Source organism: Eptatretus burgeri, chromosome 2 (assembly GCF_056783735.1).
Source record: "Eptatretus burgeri isolate ZD-2024b chromosome 2, Ebu_testis_v1, whole genome shotgun sequence".
Classification (NCBI taxonomy): domain Eukaryota; kingdom Metazoa; phylum Chordata; class Myxini; order Myxiniformes; family Myxinidae; genus Eptatretus; species Eptatretus burgeri.
Window position 1 is genome coordinate 144,276,585 of NC_140962.1, and position 20,754 is coordinate 144,297,338.

At 42.7% G+C, this 20,754-nt stretch overlaps 1 protein-coding gene and 1 pseudogene across 1 annotated transcript in view; both read right to left on the bottom strand.

Moving 5' to 3' along the window:
* Positions 1 to 20,754, bottom strand: part of LOC147033408 (E3 ubiquitin/ISG15 ligase TRIM25-like) — a 65,932-nt gene that overhangs the window by 44,421 nt on the left and 757 nt on the right. The window lies entirely within an intron of this gene.
* LOC147033409 (uncharacterized) overlaps positions 17,858 to 20,754 on the bottom strand; it is a 3,406-nt pseudogene continuing 509 nt past the window's right edge.

Consider the following 20,754-nt stretch of genomic DNA (forward strand, 5'->3'; position numbering starts at 1 on the left):
GGTCATTTTTTTTTATTATATATATATATATATATATATATATATATATATATATATATATATATATATATATATATATATATATATATATATATATATATATATATATATATATACATACATCACGATATCTCAACAGGTTATGGATGGATTCAGATGAAGCTTGGTGGATAGGTTGGGTAGGTGACAAGAACAAAAACATTAGATTTTGGTTAAGGTCCAGATGCATGACCGGCCCATCAATGGGATACAAAATGTTAAATGTTCAGCCTGGCGGAGATATGTGCTCAACAATGTGCTGTTCTAGTTACCTCCACCACCGGAGGTAGACGGAGGTTATGTTTTCACCCCTGTCCTCCCTGAGCAGGACATCTCAAAAAGTTATTGACAGATTCAGATGAGACTTGGTGGACAGGTTGAGTGTGTGACAAGCACTAATTTTTCAATTCCGTTGAAGATCTGGATCTGAATCCCGATCTGGCATAAAAGTGGGATACAAAATATAAACTGTTCAGCCTGGCAGAGGTACGCGCTCTACCGAGTGCTGTTCTCGTTTATGTGATGTAATGAAGTTGTCCGATTTCCAAGGAGATGGAACATGACATTGAGCAAACGATAGGGTGAAAAGAGCAGAAAGAGGATGTGCAAGAGCAGGATTTTAGAACACAAGAGCTCATGCCGTCCGGTCCAGTTACAGAATCAGAGTCGAGGGTTACCAAAAACCTCTCCACCTTCACAGATACAGAAAATAATAGGGTCCAGGAACAGTTGGATGCGACTGGATGGTTGCGTAAAGAGAGGGAGGGCTTTGGGACACAAGAGGCAACTACAGTTCCGATTCTTTGATAACTTCCGGTTCCGGTTCTTGAGCGACAGTGACTGTTCTGCTTCAGCGTCTCTGCAGACTTTCTCAAAGATAAGTTTTTGGGTCATTTTTGTCACATTTTACTTTCATTTTGTTATCTCTGTGTTTACTGTGTGTTTCTAGTTCGGTCTTGTGTTAAAACTTGTGCAAATTGTGGAGTTTTCGTCGTATTTTCATCTCGGGGTTTCCTTGAGGCCGACCCTTCTTCCCGTTTGTGTGCGCGATTGTGTTGATTGTATTTTCTCCTTATTTATTTTTCTGAGTCTTTGGCTCTCTCACACTCACCACAGGCAAGTGGGTGGTCTTTCTGTCTTCTACCGTCTCCTCTCCGGTCTCTCCCCCCCCCCCCGCTCTGTCTACAATATGTCCTTCCCATATTTCTGCAGGGTACTTAAGGTCTGTCAGCAAACCCCTTCTGGTAAAACTGCCAAAATGAAGAATCACTGCTCACCTTCACTTTTTCATTCCTCTTTTTTTCCTGCATTTGGAATAAACTCCCACACTCTCTTCAATCCCACTCCTCCCTCCAGGTCTTCAAACAGCTGTTCACCACAATCTCAAATCTTCCCCCATCCAAAACCACGATCTTTTCGTCCCCCATTAATCCACCCCAAACCCACCTTCAAATCCCCTGCGTTCCTTCCTGAAAGTCCCTGTAGTGTCCATCTCGTTTGCCCTGTGTACCCCACCCCATCCTTCTCCTTTCCACAGATTTCCTATTGTCTCATCCCCACTGTTTTGTCCACACCTCTCCTGCCCTTGTTGTATGTTCTGTGTGTTAGCTCTTATACAAGCCTCGACAGTATACAAAAAAAAACAATATTTGGTACATCATGGTTGATGAAGGTGGTGGTCAAGTTTCATCAGAATTGTGTGTGTAGTTTGAGAAGAAAGAAAATACCTCCTTTGGGGGGCAACCCCACCCCCTCCTCTGTAGATCCCCTTCGACCGCGATTTTTTTAATGTCGTGAACAATCACACAAGGAAACTGGAGGGGGAGCACTCGGTAGAGTGCAAAACCTCCGCCGCCAATACTGCTCGGTCACTCAAATGAACCTAATAGCCTATTCATTCAATTTGATGTCAACAGTGCTCACAGAGTTATAGTTTGCAACTTTCCCTTTTACTTACTCAATTCATTAGTCATAACTCGATTCCTTGAGACAGAAATTGATTTCACGTGGTTATATCCACCTGAAGTTCCAAAATCAGCCGCAATTATAATTTTGACATGTTTTTTGTTGGAAATCACTTATAACATGTAGAAATGCAAAAAAAAAAATCGAAATTTTGTTGAAAAAAAAAAGTTGCAAATTTTTTTCTCTAAATTTTTTTTGGGGGGGGGGTTGGAAATCACTTAAAACATGTAGAAATGCAAAAAAAAAATCAAATATTTTTTCAAATTGGCCGCCATAGCGGCCATATTGGATTTTGGACCAAGTCCAAAATCTAATGGCATAATCCTTGGACCAGACCTCACCCCCCCCACCAAGTTTCGTCGAAATCCGTCGGAGTTTTTCCGTAATACTGTTCACAAACAAACAAACAGAAAGGGGTGAAAACAGTAACCTCCATCCATCTTCGGTGGCGGAGGTTAAGAAAATGAAAAATGTTTTTTGTATTTTTTTTTTTTTTTTTTAGTGTTTTTGTGTTTTTTTTTTGTAGTTTTTGTAGTTTTTTTTCCTTCTTTCCAGGGGAGGGGGTATGGACTTGGGTAAAAAACACACATCAACCACACAACACCCCTTGACAAGACACCCACCAACAACACTCCGTACACATGCACACAATCACCCAACAATGCTCAAGCTTCCTAAACGTCCTGCCAACATCGCTGTACTCCTCTATCTCCATCACTTCCAGGTACCTATCTAATTCCAATTTAAACTTCACGACTGTTTCTGCTGCCACTACCTTTCCAGGGAGACCATTCCATACATTAACGACTCTCTGAGTAAAAGTCTCCTGCCTTACTACCATCTTAACTCTCCTCTTCTCTACTCTCAGGCTATGGCCCCTGGTCCTATCACTGTCTACTCCACTGAATAATTCATCTGCACTTATTTCATCAATACCTTTCATTATCTTAAACATATCTCCTCGTAACCACCTCCTTTATCATGAATAATGCCCTGTCTCCTTCAGCCGCTCCTCATAGCTGAGAGTCAAGCTAGGCCCAGAATTAGTCTAGTAGCCCTACGGTCAACCACACTATCCAATTGGTTGATATATATATAATGAATAGTCATGGTCCGAGTACTGATCCCTGAGGTACCCCACTACTTACATCCTCCCACTCATAGCAACTCTTTGCTTCCTATCACTAAGCCAGTTTGCAATTCAATTAGCTATCTGACCAGCCATTCCACAAGCCCTCACCTTGGCAAACAACCTCCGATGTGGTACCTTATCAAATGCCTTCTTAAAGTCAAGATATACTATGTCCACTGCCTTTCCATCATCCACCCAATAAGAAACTACTTCATAGAACTCCAAAACATTTGTTAGACAGGAACTACCTTTGGTAAACCCATGCTGACTACCTTTAATTAGTTTGTAATTGTTTCAATGGTTTCTCATCTGGTCCTTAATTAATATCTCCAACACCTTCCCCACAACTGAAGACAAACTCACAGGTCTATAGTTTCCTAATTCTTCTCTGGATCCTTTCTTAAATAATGGTGTTACATTTGTCACTCTCCAATCCTCCAGTGTCTGTCCTGACTCCAGGGAACTGTTGAAAATATCCGTTCACATCGTGCTTACCTGCTCAGCCACCTCCATCAATACTCTCAGGTGCATATTATCTGGACCTGGAGCCTCATCTTCTCTTCGATTACTTCGCTGTTCCTTTACTTCATCCACTCCGACCTGGACCTTCTGTAAAAGCTCTTCCTCACCTCCTTGATAAATACTCTCAGCTATTGGCAATTCTCCTAACTGTTCTTGTGTAAGAGTTGAAGAAAAATACCTGTTTAATAAGCCTACCATCTCACTTTCATCACGAACCACTCTCGGTGCTATTCCTCAATGAGCCCACACTGGTCCTAATCTGTTCTTTTCCCCTGATGTACTCAAAGAAAGCCTTGCTATTATGTTTAATATTTTTAACTATGTCCTTCTCATACTCTCTTTTGGTTTACCGAGTTATTTTCTTAACTTGCCTCTGTTTACTCCGATAGTGATATAAATCTAACTCCAGTCCTGTTATTTCAAACTTCATAAATGCCTTCTGCTTCTCCTTAATCGCATTCCTTATCTCACGACTCAACCACCCTGGTCTCCTTGCACTTCTAATTTTACACCTCATTGGAATGTACTCATTCTGCACTCTGCACATTTGCTCCTTGAAGGTTTCCTATTTTTTCTGATGCTGATTGATGTAGATTGGGAGAAGCCAACAACAGGACAACCAACTCTCTCCTCATACCCTCAAGGTTTGCCTTCCTGAAATCTAGTAGCCTTAATCTACTATCCTGAACGCTAAACCTTAACAGAGTCTTTGCACACACAATGTTATAGTCACTTGATCCAAAAAGCTTTCCTGCCTCCACTTCCTCCACCATATTGGGATGACTACTTCAAAGGAGGTCAAACACTGCACTCCCCCGAGTGGGCTTATCTACAAACTGGGTTAAAAAGCAATCCTGGACTAAAACTAGGAATTTCTCATCTGCTCTGCCCTTTCCCTGTTCCTGGACCCAATCTATCCCTGGCAAGTTAAAATCCCCCATAATCAATACTCTTCCCTTACCACATTCTCTTTTGAATTCTTCATGTTCTCCTCCTTCCTCCTCTTCCTTCACACCCAGAGCCCTATAAAAGCATCCTACCAGTATCTTACTGTTTTTACAATCTCTAATCTCCACCCATACAGAATCCTCAACATTTATTCCTTCCTTAATGTCAACTCTTTCTCTTGATGTAATGTTGTCCTTCTCCCAGATTGCTACTCCTCCTCCTCCTCCTATTCTCTCCTTCCTATCACACCGATACACCTTGTAGCCTTCTAATCCTGTCCTCCAGTTACTCTCCTCTTTAAACCATGTCTCACTCACTGCAACTTCATCAAACACCTCGCTATCTACTTTGGCTTCAAGCTCTTCCATCTTTTTAAATTATTTAAACTACTGCCAATGGTATAGAATATGTTTAACTTTTCCCTTCCTGAAATTCGATTTTCTTGCCTGGCCTTACTCATCACAATTACATCATCAGTTCCTTCTTGATACCTTCCCCACCCTCCTCTGACCGAAAAAAAAAGCTTGAATTCCTTCCTCGATTCCCACTGCAGGCCTTGCTGCCCCTATGTATTTAACATATGGCCATCATTCTGGAAATACTCCCTTTATCCCTGAAATGATTCCTACTGCTTCTTAAATGCAAACCCTTCCTCCCTACACCATTCTTCCAGACATTGGTTGACATCTATCGCTCTGCTCGTAATTTATATATAGTTTCCTATTCTTGGGAGAATCCCAGAAAACATGACCTCAAAACCCTTTGCTTTGAGCTCCTTACCCAATATCCTGTATCTATTTTTCAAAAACTCTGAGTAAACTTTCCCTATATCATTCGCTCCGAGGTGTACCACAACCAACTTCTTCCTGCCATGACACGATACAATATCGTTTACCCTTCCTTCAATGTCCCTAACTCCTGCCAGATCAAAACTGCACAGAATTCTCTGTCTACGATCCTTCCTGCAGAAAGAAGAATCCATCCATCCATTGGGACCATACTCTGTACTGAGTGTTGATGCTGCCAAAGCAGTCTCCTTGGCTATTGGATACAATCCTGGATGGGTCACCACTCCAACACAGGACACCAGCAAGCTGGCACTCATTTTGCCAACCTCGGATGACGGGCAGTCAACCCCACCTGGTATTAATTCAACAGCCAAGTGGGATTTGAACTCAGGATCCTCGGATATCCAGCCCACCACCCTAACCATTAAGCCAACACCAGGTATAGAATGAAGAATCTACACATTTAATAATCTCATCACCTACATAAAACTGTCCCCCAAAACTCATTTCTACCAATTTCTATTGCTCCACCTTCACCAGTACATGCACCCACTGCACCATCTCCACTTCCAATATCTTCAGCAACCTCACTCCACAACCGTAACTAACTATTATCTGCAAATTATCAATCCGTTCATTAAACCGAGTAATAACCGTCCTCAAGTGGGCTATTTCCTCACACTTCCTTCAACAGTAAGGACCCTCTTCCTCCCTTATTGTTGACGTGGCTCACATTGAGCATCCATCACATTTTATGTACTCCTCTTCCTTTCTCCCTCACTCTCTATTTATACCCTTTTCACCCCCATAACCCCACAGCCCAAACTGACTTAAACACCAAACTTAAGTCGAAGGACAAAGCATACTGCCCCCATGCCAAAGAAATAAATAATAAATCTTCCAGCACGCGACATTGCCAGGATGCCTTTGACGTCCACCAATGCCGCTGTGCAGCACATGGAGACAAAATTGGGAGGGAGTGGTACACTTCTGAGGTTTGTGTGTACAAATGATACTTACTCGCTGTGAAGCATATGGAGACGGATTTGAAGTGAAGCGGTGTACAAAAATTGATCGATTCATTGATTAATTGCATAATTAAAATAAATAATAATCATAAAATAATTGATTTCTCAATCAATTGTCGAACAGCGTACCAAATACCACCACCGTTTCATCCAAATTTGTAACTTTTTGAAAATTAAGCAATTCATAAAAAAATGAATTATTTATCAATTAATTGATTAATCAATAAATCAAAAATAGCCTTTTTGCCAAATCACTTGTTCATTGTCGTGTCCAAACGTCAGCTTCCTAGCTCAAAAGGTGCCCGAGATATTGCCCAGATGAGAAAGAAAAATCTTACTATAATTCTCCGTCTGTCTGTCTGTGTCTGTTGTCAGGTACCGCAAAAATGGCTGAACCGATCGCAACCATTTTTTGGGTGTGTAATCCTGGGACCCCTTGGAGTAAAATAGGCATAAATATTGTTACGAATCTGGAAAACAATGTGCACTCAACATTCAGGTCCCAAAGTTAGTTATGCCGGTAAGTACGTGTGTAGTCAGGACCCCGTCCTTTTGTTTAGTGGGATTATTAAATGTGTGCGTTGTGATGGCTAGTTATGTTATTGCATCTCATCTTACATCTATCATCCCATCTGCATGACCCAACCAGCCCATCATGCTCCATCACCGCCCGTTGGCCGCTCGTACCTTGATTTGCCGAGAGGGGGCCTCGCGGTTTCGGTCCTCGGGCCCTCAAACGATATTTTTTGTATGGTGGGCCTTTCAGGGCAGACCCTCTTGCTCTGCACGAGCGAAGCCACATGGAGAATATGGGGTCTCCTTGTAAGGGCCACGGCTCCACCCCCGGTAGGGTGCGGCCGTCAGCCAATGAGGGACGGACAGCGAGATGATTCTCGCCAAGGCCCCTTCCCATGGTGGGAGGAGATATATCTCGGAGACTCGGAGGGTGGTTGTCGTTGGCGTTGACGCTGGGAGAGTTTTTTCGTGGTGACGGAGTGGCAGAGTTTGGGTCACGGTGGCTGCACGGAAAAGAGGCTTTGTCGGCACGTGCACGGACAGGAGTCTGAAAAGGAGTGGTGGTTGGGACGTGCATGGAGAGGAGTCTACCAAGGGTCGTATTTTGCGCTGAGTCGGGTGGTGCGAGGAAGGAAGGAGTCGTGGTCGGTACGTGCACGGAGAGGAGTTTGGGAGCTCCGATGATTCGCCATGCAAGTTCCGTCACGAGCCTGGCACGAACTCCCGGACCATGCCCCGACAAGCATTAGCCACGTGAGGTGCCACATTACCGAGCACGCTTTCCTGCGATGACAGGTACCCATGAACTCTGACCCCCAGCTCGTCTATCCTCACGGCTGCGAGGGATCAAATAAAGACTCTGGGGTTTAGTGTGTGTGTGTGTGTGTGTGTGTGTGTGTGTGTGTGTGTGTGTGTGTGTGTGTGTGTGTGTGTGTGTGTGTGTGTGTGTGTGTGTGTGTGTGTGTGTGTGTGTGTGTGTGTGTGTGTGCCCGTCTAAAATAATTGTATGTGTTTTTGTGGTATTGTAAATTCCTGCATATTCGTTCAAATCTCGCCTCTCCTGTCTTTTGATTTTGCTGAAAATAAATTTATTAGAAATGAACCCAGTCTGTTTCCGTCCCTCCTTATATTGGTCCAGCATGGTTCGTATCTGAGTTTACACGGGGTTTCATCCACGGTAATCGGTACATCGTAGCCAGAACGTCCTCGGCAGGCCCGCTCGACTGCATCCGAGCCGGAGTTGGTAGGTGGAAGTTGATACTCTACCGTAGCTGGTAGAGTGATCTGGTTCGGCCAGACGTTCCGAGGGCGTGAATCCCCGGTAGCCAAGATTGCGTGGTTACTTAGGCATATTGGATCTAGACAATTAACCCTGCGCCACGCGGTCGAGATATTGGCGTTTCACGGTCGATTAATCGACCCGTGGAGTTATTCGAGCGACGGCCCATAATTCTGGGGAGCCTGGTGGGAGACAGCGTAAACTTGCCCACCTAGCAGTCGTTCTCGCCACCGACCCCCGGCCCACAACAATATAATTACATGACCCCCTTGACGGTTCGTGTTGGGAGCGGGTGCTTCGAGTAAATAAGAATTTAATAAATCGATAATAAGTGGATAATTAAAACCAGAAGCAACAACTGGAACAAGGAAGCAAAAATGAGGCAGAAGACAAAAGGCACGTACACCGGACTATCACAGGTAGGCCCGACCGAGTTCGAGAGACGACCCAAACAATTCAACACAAGACATGATTTGGGACAGAAAAGTTGATGAAAAACACGAATAACAAAACAGAAACAAAAACGAAATAGCAAAACACAACTTACATGGTCCAGGAAACTTAGCTACAGAAGAACTCGCCGACCAACAGTTCACCGCTCGCCGACCTTTGGTTCGTCATGGGTGATGAAGGTTGGAGTCAAGTTTCATCAGGATTATGTGTGTAGTTTCAGAGAAGAAAACGAATACATATTTTTTTTGGGGGGGGCAATTCCCCCTTGCAGTACATCCACTTCAACCATGATTTCTTTTTTAATGTCGTGAACAAATTTTGGTACATAATGGGTGATGAAGGTTGCCACCAAGTTTCATTGAAATTGTGTGTGTAGTTATGGAAAAGAAAAAAAATACGTATTTTTTTTTGGGGGGGGGGACCCACTCCCCCCCCACCCGAACACACCCCTTTAGACCCCGATCTTTTTTTTAATGTCTTAAAACAATCTTTTTTACATCATGGGTGATGAAGGTGGTGGCGAAGTTTCATCGGAATTGTGTGTAGTTTCTAAGAAATCAAATACCTCTTTTGGGAGGCACCCCCCACCGGTAGAACACCTCCGACCCTGATTTTTCTAATGGTGTGAACAAACTTTGGCACGTAGATGTTGATGAACGTTGTGCTAATGTTTCATCGAAATCGTTTGCAGTTTTAGAGAAGAAGTTACAAGTATTGCTGGACGGACGGACGCCATCCCATAAGCTCCGCAGCAATACATTCCAGGAGAGCTAAAAAAAACAAAAGGGTTCAATGCAGTTGACAAGGAAGAGGTGAGGTCTTTCACCTTTCATTACAAAGCCCTTGGTGCCACCTCCATTATTCTTTTCTTAATCGTCAATCCCCAACTCCGAACAGACGCACCCCCACAATAATGGGGTTCACAGACTCCAAAGAACAATTTCACCCCATTTCAAGTTCGAGACACGCACATAGCACAGTAACAGGTTCAGTACTGCATCTACATAATATGTACAATGAGAAAAGGAAGTTCATTCTGCTCAAGAGTTCCAAACTCTCCCTCCAATCCGCACGACCTGTTCTATACAAAAATGTGTGGTTGTTGTACGTGGTTGCTGTGCATGGGACTCACCGTATGCAAGTTTTGTACTGAAATCCGAGACTCCACCAACAAATACAACAGGTGTACAATGAAGGAAGGAAACCGTTTTCGATGTTTAAGAAATATAATGATCACAATCTGTAACCGGATAAACTTTCCCGCGGTTATGGAATCGATCCAGTTCGTGAAAGCCTGACAAGGTGTGAGCGAGCTAATGGCGTCATTCGGGGAAGTGAAGAAAAAATTCCAAGAATCCACGTCATGATCGACTTCGAGTGGGAACACGTAATGAGGAGTTCTCGGATAATATATGAATTAATAATAATTATTATGACGTCACTTTAAAGTAATATGTTTTAACGATAACTTACCCAACAAACTCGATTATTTGTGAACTTCCCGTTTTCACTCGATCTACAGATCAACCCCTGTTTCTGGATAATGGCATCATCCACTCACCTGCGACTTCCAACCAATGGGCGAAAATTCCAAACAACAAGGTGTGGTCTCCCGACACGGGCACCTCCCCTCTCCCTTAATTTTGTTGTCGTTGAGAGGAGTCACCACTGAACTGAACTCGGTGATGTTTACCCGACACTGGATCCCCGTGCTGGACCATTCGATCACTTTCTCTGGGTTTACAAATCTCGAGTCGATAACGAAACGGGAAACTTGTTCAGAGTTATCGACAACATTCCCACGGTCACGTGGTTTGTTTCATTGACGTCTACTTATTACGTACGTTTCGCTGGGAATACTCGTCTCGCAGTGTGATCTCCTTTGAATGTGTCACCAACTCCGAATCGACATTAACTCGATCCGGATGGACGTGACCGTGAGGGTGGTAGTCTCACACTATCCGACTGCTATGACGAAAGGTATTGACCAGCCATGTCATAAGCACCAGAAGAGGTCTCACCTCTTAATTATGGACCAAAGCATGCTGGGAAACCTGATGCTGATGAACGTCGAGTCAGGAATAATGAACTCAAATGCCGTTTCCCGCCATGATGCTCTCATTTGCTGTTGTAAAGTGAAGTCGAGTTTTCTAATTGTACAAATGATGGATAGAATCATGTTCTTGTACTTTAAAAGATTGGTAGTTGAATGTAGGGGGTAGTTGGGGACATCAAGGGTTCAACGTGATTTATCAGATCGGTCCATTTGATCCATGTAATGATTTCTCAGATTGGTTCATTGATCCATGTAATGATTTCTCAGATTGGTTCATTGATCTGTGTAATGATTTCTCAGATTCATCCATTGATCCATGTCATGATTTCTCAAATTGCTTCATTGATCCATGTAATGATTTCTCAGATTGGTTCATTGATCAATGTAATTATTTTTCAGATTGGTTCATTGATCCAGGAAATGATTTCTCAGATTGGTTCATTGATCCATGTAATTATTTTTCAGATTGGTTCATTGATCCAGGAAATGATTTCTCAGATTAGTTCATTGATCTGTGTCATTTCTCAGAATTGTTAATTGATCTATGTCATTTATCAGATTGGTTCATTGATTTATGTAATGATTTCACAGATTGATCCATTGGTCCATGTAATGATTTCTCAGATTGGTTCATTGGTCCATGTCATGATTTCTCAGATTGGTCCATTGAGCCGTGTGATAATTTATCAGATTGGTCCATTGATCCGTGTCACGATTTCTCAGATTGGTCCATTGATCCATGAAATGATTTATTGGATTGGTCCATTGATCCATGTCATCATTTCTCAGGTTGGTCCATTGGTCCATGTCATGATTTCTCAGGTTGGTCCATGTAATGATTTGAGATTGATCAAGGTAATGATTTCTCGGATTGGTCCATTGATCCGTGTAATGATTTATTTGATTGGTCCTGTCAATGCAATTTCCCCAAAATTAACATAATGGGTTTGAGGGTGATAAAAAAAAAAAAATTAAAATGTTGGCAATTAAACTTAATTAAAAATATATGTATTGTTGGAAACCTTTAATGGAAAGTGTACTCATAATTGTAATGTCATATTTATGTGCTTGAACATGTATCTTGGGGTGACCTAGGGGAACGGTAAAGTTGCAGATGAATTTCATGGAATGCAGTAGTTGGAGACCTTTTGTTCGTTGGCGGGATAAAGGATCCCAGCAGAGACAGCCCATGTTAACGGAGCCTGTCTGACATGAACTTTGGTGCTCAGGATTATGATATTCACCCATTTATTTCCATGAAGCAAAATCTTAAATTCAACTTAAGCACAATGAAAGCATGATTGGCCATTCAAAATTTGAATTATTTTATTTTGAAATTTGAGCGCACCCGAGAAGAGGGGATAATGTGGCGGATGGCCACAGAATGGCAGATCATGTGGAACATGTGATCGGAGGTGAGCTTGGGTGGGGCCTGGGGCCCAGTGGGGAAGGGCTTAGGATAGGAACCTTCCTGCCTTCTGATGTCATTCGAAGCCCTTCTCCGACGGGTGTGAGTGTTGGTCAGGAGTCTGGTGCAATGTTCATTTCGGACATGTTCGAACAACTAATTGGAGGATTAGGGGAACAAATGAGAGGTGAAATGAAAGAAAATAAAGATTTAAGAGAAGAAATGCGGGGAGAAAAAAACAGTCAAATAACAAATGATTTGGGAGAGCAAATGAATAGAAGCGATGAGGGTTTCATGGGCACAGGCGTGGGTACAGATAAACCTACAAGGGCACTCGGTAGAGTGCATATCTCCGTCATGCAATGCCTGATCCAGGAGAACATATCAGGCCCAATACGTTTTTGAAATATCATGCTATATATCATTTTTGGCGCAATCTCTAAATGGTGAAGAATAACTTGAAAAATTAAACAATTCTTGTGTCCAGATCCGGATTCACCTTCACCAAAATCGAATCAATTCGTCCATGTCACACACCCAATGTATCCACCAAGTTTCGTCTGAATCCATCCACAACGTTTTGAGATATCCTGTTATATATTGGTTTAGCCCTATCTCTCAATGGTGAAGAATCACTTAAAAAATTATAGTAGCCGGATCCGGATCTTCACCAAAATCTAATTAGTTCTTCCATGTCACACACCCAACATATCCACCAAGTTTCGTCTGACTCCATCCACAACTTTTTGAAATATCGTGCTATATATATATATATATATATATATATATATATATATATATATATATATATATATATATATATATATATATATATATATATATATATATATATATATATATATATATATATATATATATATATATATATATATATATATATACATATATATATATATATACATATATATATACATATATATATATATATATATATATATATATATATATATATATATATATATATATATACATATATACATATATATATATATATATATATATATATATATATATATATATATATATATATATATATATATATATATATATATATATATATATATATATATATATATATATATATATATATATATATATATATATATATATATATATATATATATGTCATTGGGTCTCAATTTTACATTTGCTTGAACGGGAGGGGGAGGAAATCAGTTATGCACAGTAGGGAGAGTTTTGTGGAAGGTGTTTTAAAATCATACGGTTGAATGTGGAGTGGTTTTGCTATGGTTGCCATGTTGGTTGGCGAACTGGAGGAGTATTGATTGTGGCGCTCCTGGTGTTGGGTGCTGTTGGGAGGTTTTGTGGTCATGTTAATACATTCCGAGCGTGGAGGTGGAGGATTACATGCTGGAGCACCTGATCCTGTTGGACATAAAGGTGAACTCCACTGAGTGTGTTTGGGTCTCAGTTTCGCTCGGGGATGAGATGGGGGATGAATTTGTACAACAGTTTTGGATGGGGAGGGACGCAGGACCGAGGCGCGAAGGATTGAAGGATTCAGGATGGATGGTCAGGGGGATTTAAATGCTTTGATTGTTTTGAGCAAGAAACGGATTTTGTTTAAAGTGGGTTTATCTTTTTAGCCACATCTTGCGTTGCGAACGCTGGCTCTAAGAGAGCTCCGCGTTGTTCTTCGATGTTCTTGTTTTTATTCTTCTTCTTCTGGTGACGCGGCTCTTGGACACATTTGTCCTTGTTTTTACATGTCAGACATCCAAGAACCAGGACAGGGACGTTTGGCAAGCTACGCACTTAGCAAGATAGAGGTTTTTGGGGGAAATTACGGGCAGGGCTCATGCTCTTTGAACACGCAGCCATCGTGGGCCTTGTCAAGGGAGCGTTCCAGTTCTCTGCCTGTCAGGGTCGAGCTTTCTGTGTGGGAAACAGACAAAAGTATCTGTTGTCTTTATATGGGCCTTTATCTGTCAGGGTAAATTCATGGGATTTAGTTGGATAGATGCTGAAGATTTTATTTCTATTATTGATTTTAAAAGAAAATATTTTAATGTCACAAAAAATAAAAATACTCATAAAGCTGTTTAAGCAAGATTTTACAAATGATTTGACAATTTTTATACAGAGGTTTAAACTGTATTTATTTGTTTTGATAAAGGAATGGATTCATATTGAGAAGGTCAGAGGAAGTGATAGATGGTTCGTGTAAGTTGGATATTGCAGCATGTGTGCTGTTTTGGTGAGAGAGAAGTGGATAGATGGTCAATGTCAAAGATTTAACTGTTGATTTGAGTTCTGGAGTGATGATAGAGATTGGCTAAACAAAGAAATGGATGCTGATCAAGTAATGAAACAATGTTAGCCTTTGGTATTGTTTAAACTGTTTGGAGAAATTTTGTGACAATGTTGTCAAAGTTATAGTTTTCAAAATCGACACTCTGCAGCCAAAGTGTTATCTGCAGTTCGGCAACTCGAATGACGCCATGCCGACAACAACGGAGTGGAACTCTCATCATAGGGGGGTTTGCACAGATGAGAGTCCGTGAAAGATTTCCAAAAGAATCACTCTGTGACGACAATGATAGCCATGCTACTTGTGAATTAATGATAAAATGTGAATTAATGTGAACCTGTGAATTACTCATGTTCAATTACTCCTGTGAACAACTTAGCTTTGAATTATTTGGGAATCTATTTTGTGAATTATGATAACCGAGCACATAGGTGTGTTCTGCACAATGTTTTGCGCAAACCGAGACACGGTACACCAGTATGTTTTGACCTGTAATGGTAGTGATGGGGATAATTTTAGGGTCAATGGGACCAACAAGTGATACTCATGATAATGTTTGTATGTGATATTAATCAGAAAAGTGATTTTCACACAACCTTTACTGGATTGGTTGTCAAATACATAAAAAATGGAGGTAGTGTATGGTTACTGTGTTACCTCATTTAGAACGAACCATCATGTTTCTTTTGGTTAAAATTGATATGAACTTTTGTTTTGAGATTACAAATTGAGAATCCTTTACCCAAGGACCTTGTTAATCTGTTAATTGAGAATAGGAAAAAGTTACTGAGAATTGAATCAAGATAATAATATCTTAAGTTAAGGTACTTGCATAATATTGAAAAAGGGTCTCTGTTATTAAATTGATCGACAGATTGGTCAACACTACATATTAGAAATCAAGTTATGAGGGAAAACAGCATGGTATTTACGTAACCATAATGCAGAATGATAGAAAGAATGGCGAGACCAACAGAAATCATGAAATCAATTAAATGGAATTAGGAATTGTACCATGTATTGTAACTTGTATTGGTCTCACTGATTAGGAGCTGGTACTGACCTGACTGTAATTTAAATAAAATGACTCTACAATTTGTGGAAAGACAAACAAAAGGATAAACGAGAATTATGCGGAGTACAGAAGACATGACCGTGAAATAAATGTTAAATCGGTCAGAATAAAAGAATTATATTATTGAAAAGAGTGCAATGATGCTACAAGCCAATTTAAATATCACCTATGTTATCTGTCTTCTGATTAATGAGACAAGCGCATGATTTTTATTAAGTGGTACTTCTTGTACGTTTACATCAGTAAGTTGAGGTATTTCTAACACTGACTTGACCATCTTTCATCAGCACAGAAGTGCCAAGTTAACTGGGAAAATAAATAAATAATGGCAGTTGCTCTGGAACTGCTTGTGAATGGAACTGTGGATTGTTTAATAGATAATGATTTTTGTATAGATGATGGAATATTTTTGTGAAAAGAATTATTGATTGCAAATTGGAACCCTGATAAAGACTGTTTGCTTTTACATGGAAATAGCAAATGAGATGAATGTTTTGAGTGTACGTACAACTGAGATTTCTGTATATTTTAGCATGTTTTTTTGGGAAATAACAAGGAAAGGGATTAAAATATTGATATGACATATAATGCAAGTTGAATGCATTTTGTAAGAACCTTTGCCAGTGTTGTGGAAATACATGCGCCCATGACGTTTATTGATTGGTGTTTAATTGATGCTTTGTTTGTTTCGGAGTGTTGGGAGCAGTTGTACCATGCAATGTACGATTTCATCTAATCAAGCTTGGGAAGAACTTCAACCGAAAGATTGGACGATGGGGAGAACCCAAATTTGGGTGATTGGGCATTCAACCCGTGATCATGAAACTACCCCCTTCCTGAGGAGATAAGATGAGCAATGGAAAAAAAAGAAAAGAAAGACCCACTGAGGAGAAGGTTGGGCAAGACCTTGCGTCGCCGTTTTGTGATGCCAGGCCGGCCAGGCATGCCTGGAGGAATAACTGCGGATTGCTGTTCTGCAAATACATCGTGACCTTGCCGTGGCTGCTTCAATGCACAACGAAGGCCCTGACGGCTACTCAGCGAGTCCCCTGCAACATGTGTTCAATGGTGCGGGTGGGGGCTTGTGCAGCCGTCGTGACTGCATCCAACGTGCACAGCTGGCTTGGTGAGTCAAACCTGTTGCAAAAAACAGCTGCTACAAGGGCCCAAACTCTGCTGGGACTCTGGGTCACCTCTCTGATTCTTTTCATCACCTTCAACCCGGCGTCGAGCCCAAGCCCTTGCCTGCCAAGATCTACCTTCTCTTCAGCTCAACAGAGTGCTTCAACTGTGTTTCCCGTTGAGTGCGCTATTTAAATGGAAACGCACACGCTCGCCTGGGACACTATTGAAATGGTCGTTATATGAGCACTCGCTACCATTCTTAAATTGAACTTGTGTAACGAATATCTTTCTCCTCCAGGAGCAGGGAATGGTGATCATGGGTAATATGATTATTTGGGGTTTTATAAATTTAATTTTTAGGCTACAAGTCAAATTGGCTGTCAGTGATGTTTTTTTCCTTTGCTCAAGAGTCTTTGAATTATGTCTTTGCTTTAGTAATGTGGCCAAGGGGGAAATGTCAGGTCTGAATGTCAGGTACGACTATTGATTGGCCACATATTGTCCATATTTAAACATTTGATTCATTTAAACATTCGGTAATTGCATTAATCAGTTGTCTGGATTCAAACCAGTGTCACCCGTGTCCTTGCTGTCTTAAAATGCATTTTACGTTAAAAAACAAAATGCCTACATGGCTTCTGCCCTTTCCATAAACAAACTTGCAGCAGGCAACTGTTATGAATTCCAGCCTTTGAAACCTCAAGGCTGTTTATGAATATGTGCCAGCTTTGTCTCGCAGTCCGCTTACAACCGTGGGAGAGTTATTGGATTGCCAAACTTCCCCTGGGGTGTAGGGAGGGGTGAAAAAGCCCACTTGCACCTTTGTTTCTTGCTTTGCCTTGCTTTTCTCCGCCTTGGAATAGGTTTTGTATATGAAAGTTTTGGAGTGTAACCTTTTGTGTGGTACAGGGTCTGACTGCTGTGGTTGGTCCCTGTGCCACCTCCGCTTGCAAGTGCTGTGGAACTTCAATAAACCGCATATTCGAACATCCTCAGTTGACTCCCCTCAATTCTTGGCCAGGATTGGTGAGGGTCTCCATCACTGTATATATATATATATATATATATATATATATATATATATATATATATATATATATATATATATATATATATATATATATATATATATATATATATATATATATATATATATATATATATATATATTGTCGTGATCCCGGCTCTTTATCTTCCAGCACGGAATACTGACGTTAATGTCCGAGCTTTCAAGCAGTCCACGTGTGGATAAAGAGAACAACAAAACACACCACTGTGTTTCAAATCGGCCTCAAGGGGTAGGCATGATATTTTATTGGCTCGATCTCAAAAATGGCTGGTAACAGAATTAAATACACTTCACAAAAGCCCTGCCAGAACTCTTGGCAACAATAGAGTTCCAAAACAGGGTGTACCACTCACAGCTCCGCTCAACGATATCCGGGAATAACGATAGCACTTTTCCGGATTTAACTCAATCCTTTAGACGGAGCTATCAACGATCAGCGCGACTGTGATGTCGAAAGTCTTACCAATCACTTGAAATCGCATTAAAACATGCGATTCGGAGCACTCGATATGTTTTCAATCGCGATCTTAGAGCCACGTCTGTCGCCCAAAATGGCGCCCCGGCTCTCCTCGGCCCACCCACCACATGCCGACTAGCCCACCAATCCCTGGGAGCCTGAAAAGGTCACGTGACATTGTGGGTGGGACACTAAATTTGGTGAGAACAGGGTTTTTTCTCACAGTCCTCCCCACCTAAAGTAAAACCCGTCGGAGAGACGGCGTTTTAAAACCAGTTATTGTACTAGTTGCAAATCACAGGGAAATATGATGGCGGTGATCGTTAACATTCTTGTACAATAAACAATGTTCATCCACAACACAATATTAAACACACTACACAGTTAATATCTACCCCACCATATTTACCCATCTTCCGCACCACAATTGAGAGACAAAGGGAACCAAACTCAAGTTTGGAAAAGTGTTTACAGGAGGGAAAATGGACCGAGGAGCAAGGCTCCTTTGGGAGGAACAAAGGGCCCCAAACCGGTATCCCCTCTCCGCCTGTGGACTTAATTTAACTTTGGTGCTCCTTGTCTCCTAGATGGCGACGAAGGAGGTCAGCTCGTCTGTTCTCCACTCCTTTCACGGGTTTGACTGTGAGGTTGTATTCGGAGAGGAAAAGCGCCCAGTGCAGAATACGCTGGTTGGAACTTTTGGCTTGGCTGAGCCAACCGAGCAGGTGATGGTCGCTGTAGATGGTGATGGGTCCATGGCCAATGTAGACAGCGAATACCTGGATTGCCGCCATGGCAGTGAGGAGCTCCTTCTCCACGGTACTGTAGTTCCGCTCCGACATGACCGGAGGAAATATTGTCATGGGCCAATTGCATGACTGACTGACGATGCCTCCCCGGTACGACAACTCGGTGTCGTACCTTCCACGCCTGGGTGGAGGACATGTTCTTGGGGGAATATTTATGCATCAGCACACCTGCACCATTTACATAGTCGCCTATTCGTCCAGGCCCGGAGTCTTCTCCCATTTCCCAGAGGGTGGCAAGGGTGGGATCGAAGTGCTGATCCTCCACTGGACTGGTTACCGCAGACAATGCGGGAGTGACCTCAGCCCCAGAACTGGAGTTGCTAACCGCCTCGGAGGACTGATCCTCCTCACCGGATTCGCCGACCGGCGAACAAGCAGCTGGGGTCCCCGTGTCACAGACGGGAACGGTCCCTGAGGAGCCCGGCTCCCGAGGTTGGCCTAACTGGAGGCTCGGGTGGACTTCAGTCGAAGCAACGTCACCGCGAGGCTCCTCGGGCCAGAGTGAAGATATGTCTGACTCCGCCACTCTCTCTGCCTGTTTGCTCTGGGATCTAGTGACCACCCCACAGGTCAGAGTCAATAACTCCTCCCTGGCCATTTCATCATTGCCAATCAGCAACGATACCCCCGGTACCGGGTGGTAGGGTACCACCGCACAGGTCATCGGACCCGTAAAAATGTCACTCCGGACCTCGATGAGAGCAAGGGGATACCAGGCAGGAACCTGGTTAATGCCACCGATGATGTCACCGATGCCACCATCATGCACTCGGGCCCAGTTGATGACCTCCACTGACCTCCCTCCGATGTAACAACCGGGTTGCCTCGATAGGCCGGACTAGTTGGGTTAGAGAAACATCGGTCTCCACCATGCCCCACGCGTTTGCAGAACTCGCACCGGGGCCATGCCCTGGCCTGCAGCTTGCGACCGCCACCAGTGGAGGGCATCGGGGAACCCTTCCCCTCGATCCAGCCGCCGGGCAGACGGGGGGCGGTCTTGACCGCAGACTCCTCCGTCTTACGACGTGACTGCGTGGCTTGCAACATTTTGCACGCCAAAACATGTTTATCAATAAGCTTGACGCAGTCTGACAAGGAAACAGTGTCTCTATCGACAAGAAACAACGCTAAGTCCGGCGGAAGCTGTTGATCGATACGGTAATGCACCAGGAGTTCCGCAACCGCTGGAGGTAACTCAACACTGCTCCCTTCGAACCATCTCTGCAGCTGTTCCAACAAGACCCACGAATGTTCCTCATAGGTTTGACTGGACTGACGAGTCCAACTGAAAAAAATTACACCTAAAAATACACGGAGACACCGCATAGGCATTCAAAATCTCGGCCTTCAACTTCCGGTATTCGTTTATGTCCTCGGTTGCCATCCTCGCATATACCTCCTTCGCCTTTTCAGATAGATGGCTAATAAGATGGCCGACCCACAAGCTCTCATCAATGCCACCGGAAGTCAACAACTTCTCCGCCATCTCCAGATACGTTTCTGGCCTCGTGTCTCCCATCCAGTCCGGCAAACGAACATGAACAATTTCCGAGACTGGTGCAGCAGACACATCTGCCCGCTGTCGTTCAGTCAACATTCGCCACTCATGCTCTCTGACGCGTTCAGCCTCTGCCCTGTCATTCTCTCCGAGTCGCTCAGCCTCTGCCGCGTCATGCTCCCTGAGTCACTCAGCCTCTGCCGCTGCTCTTTCAGCTATCTCTGCGTCATGCTTCCTGAGTCGCTCAGCCTCTGCCGCATCATGCTCCCTGAGTCGCTCAGCCTCTGCCGCTGC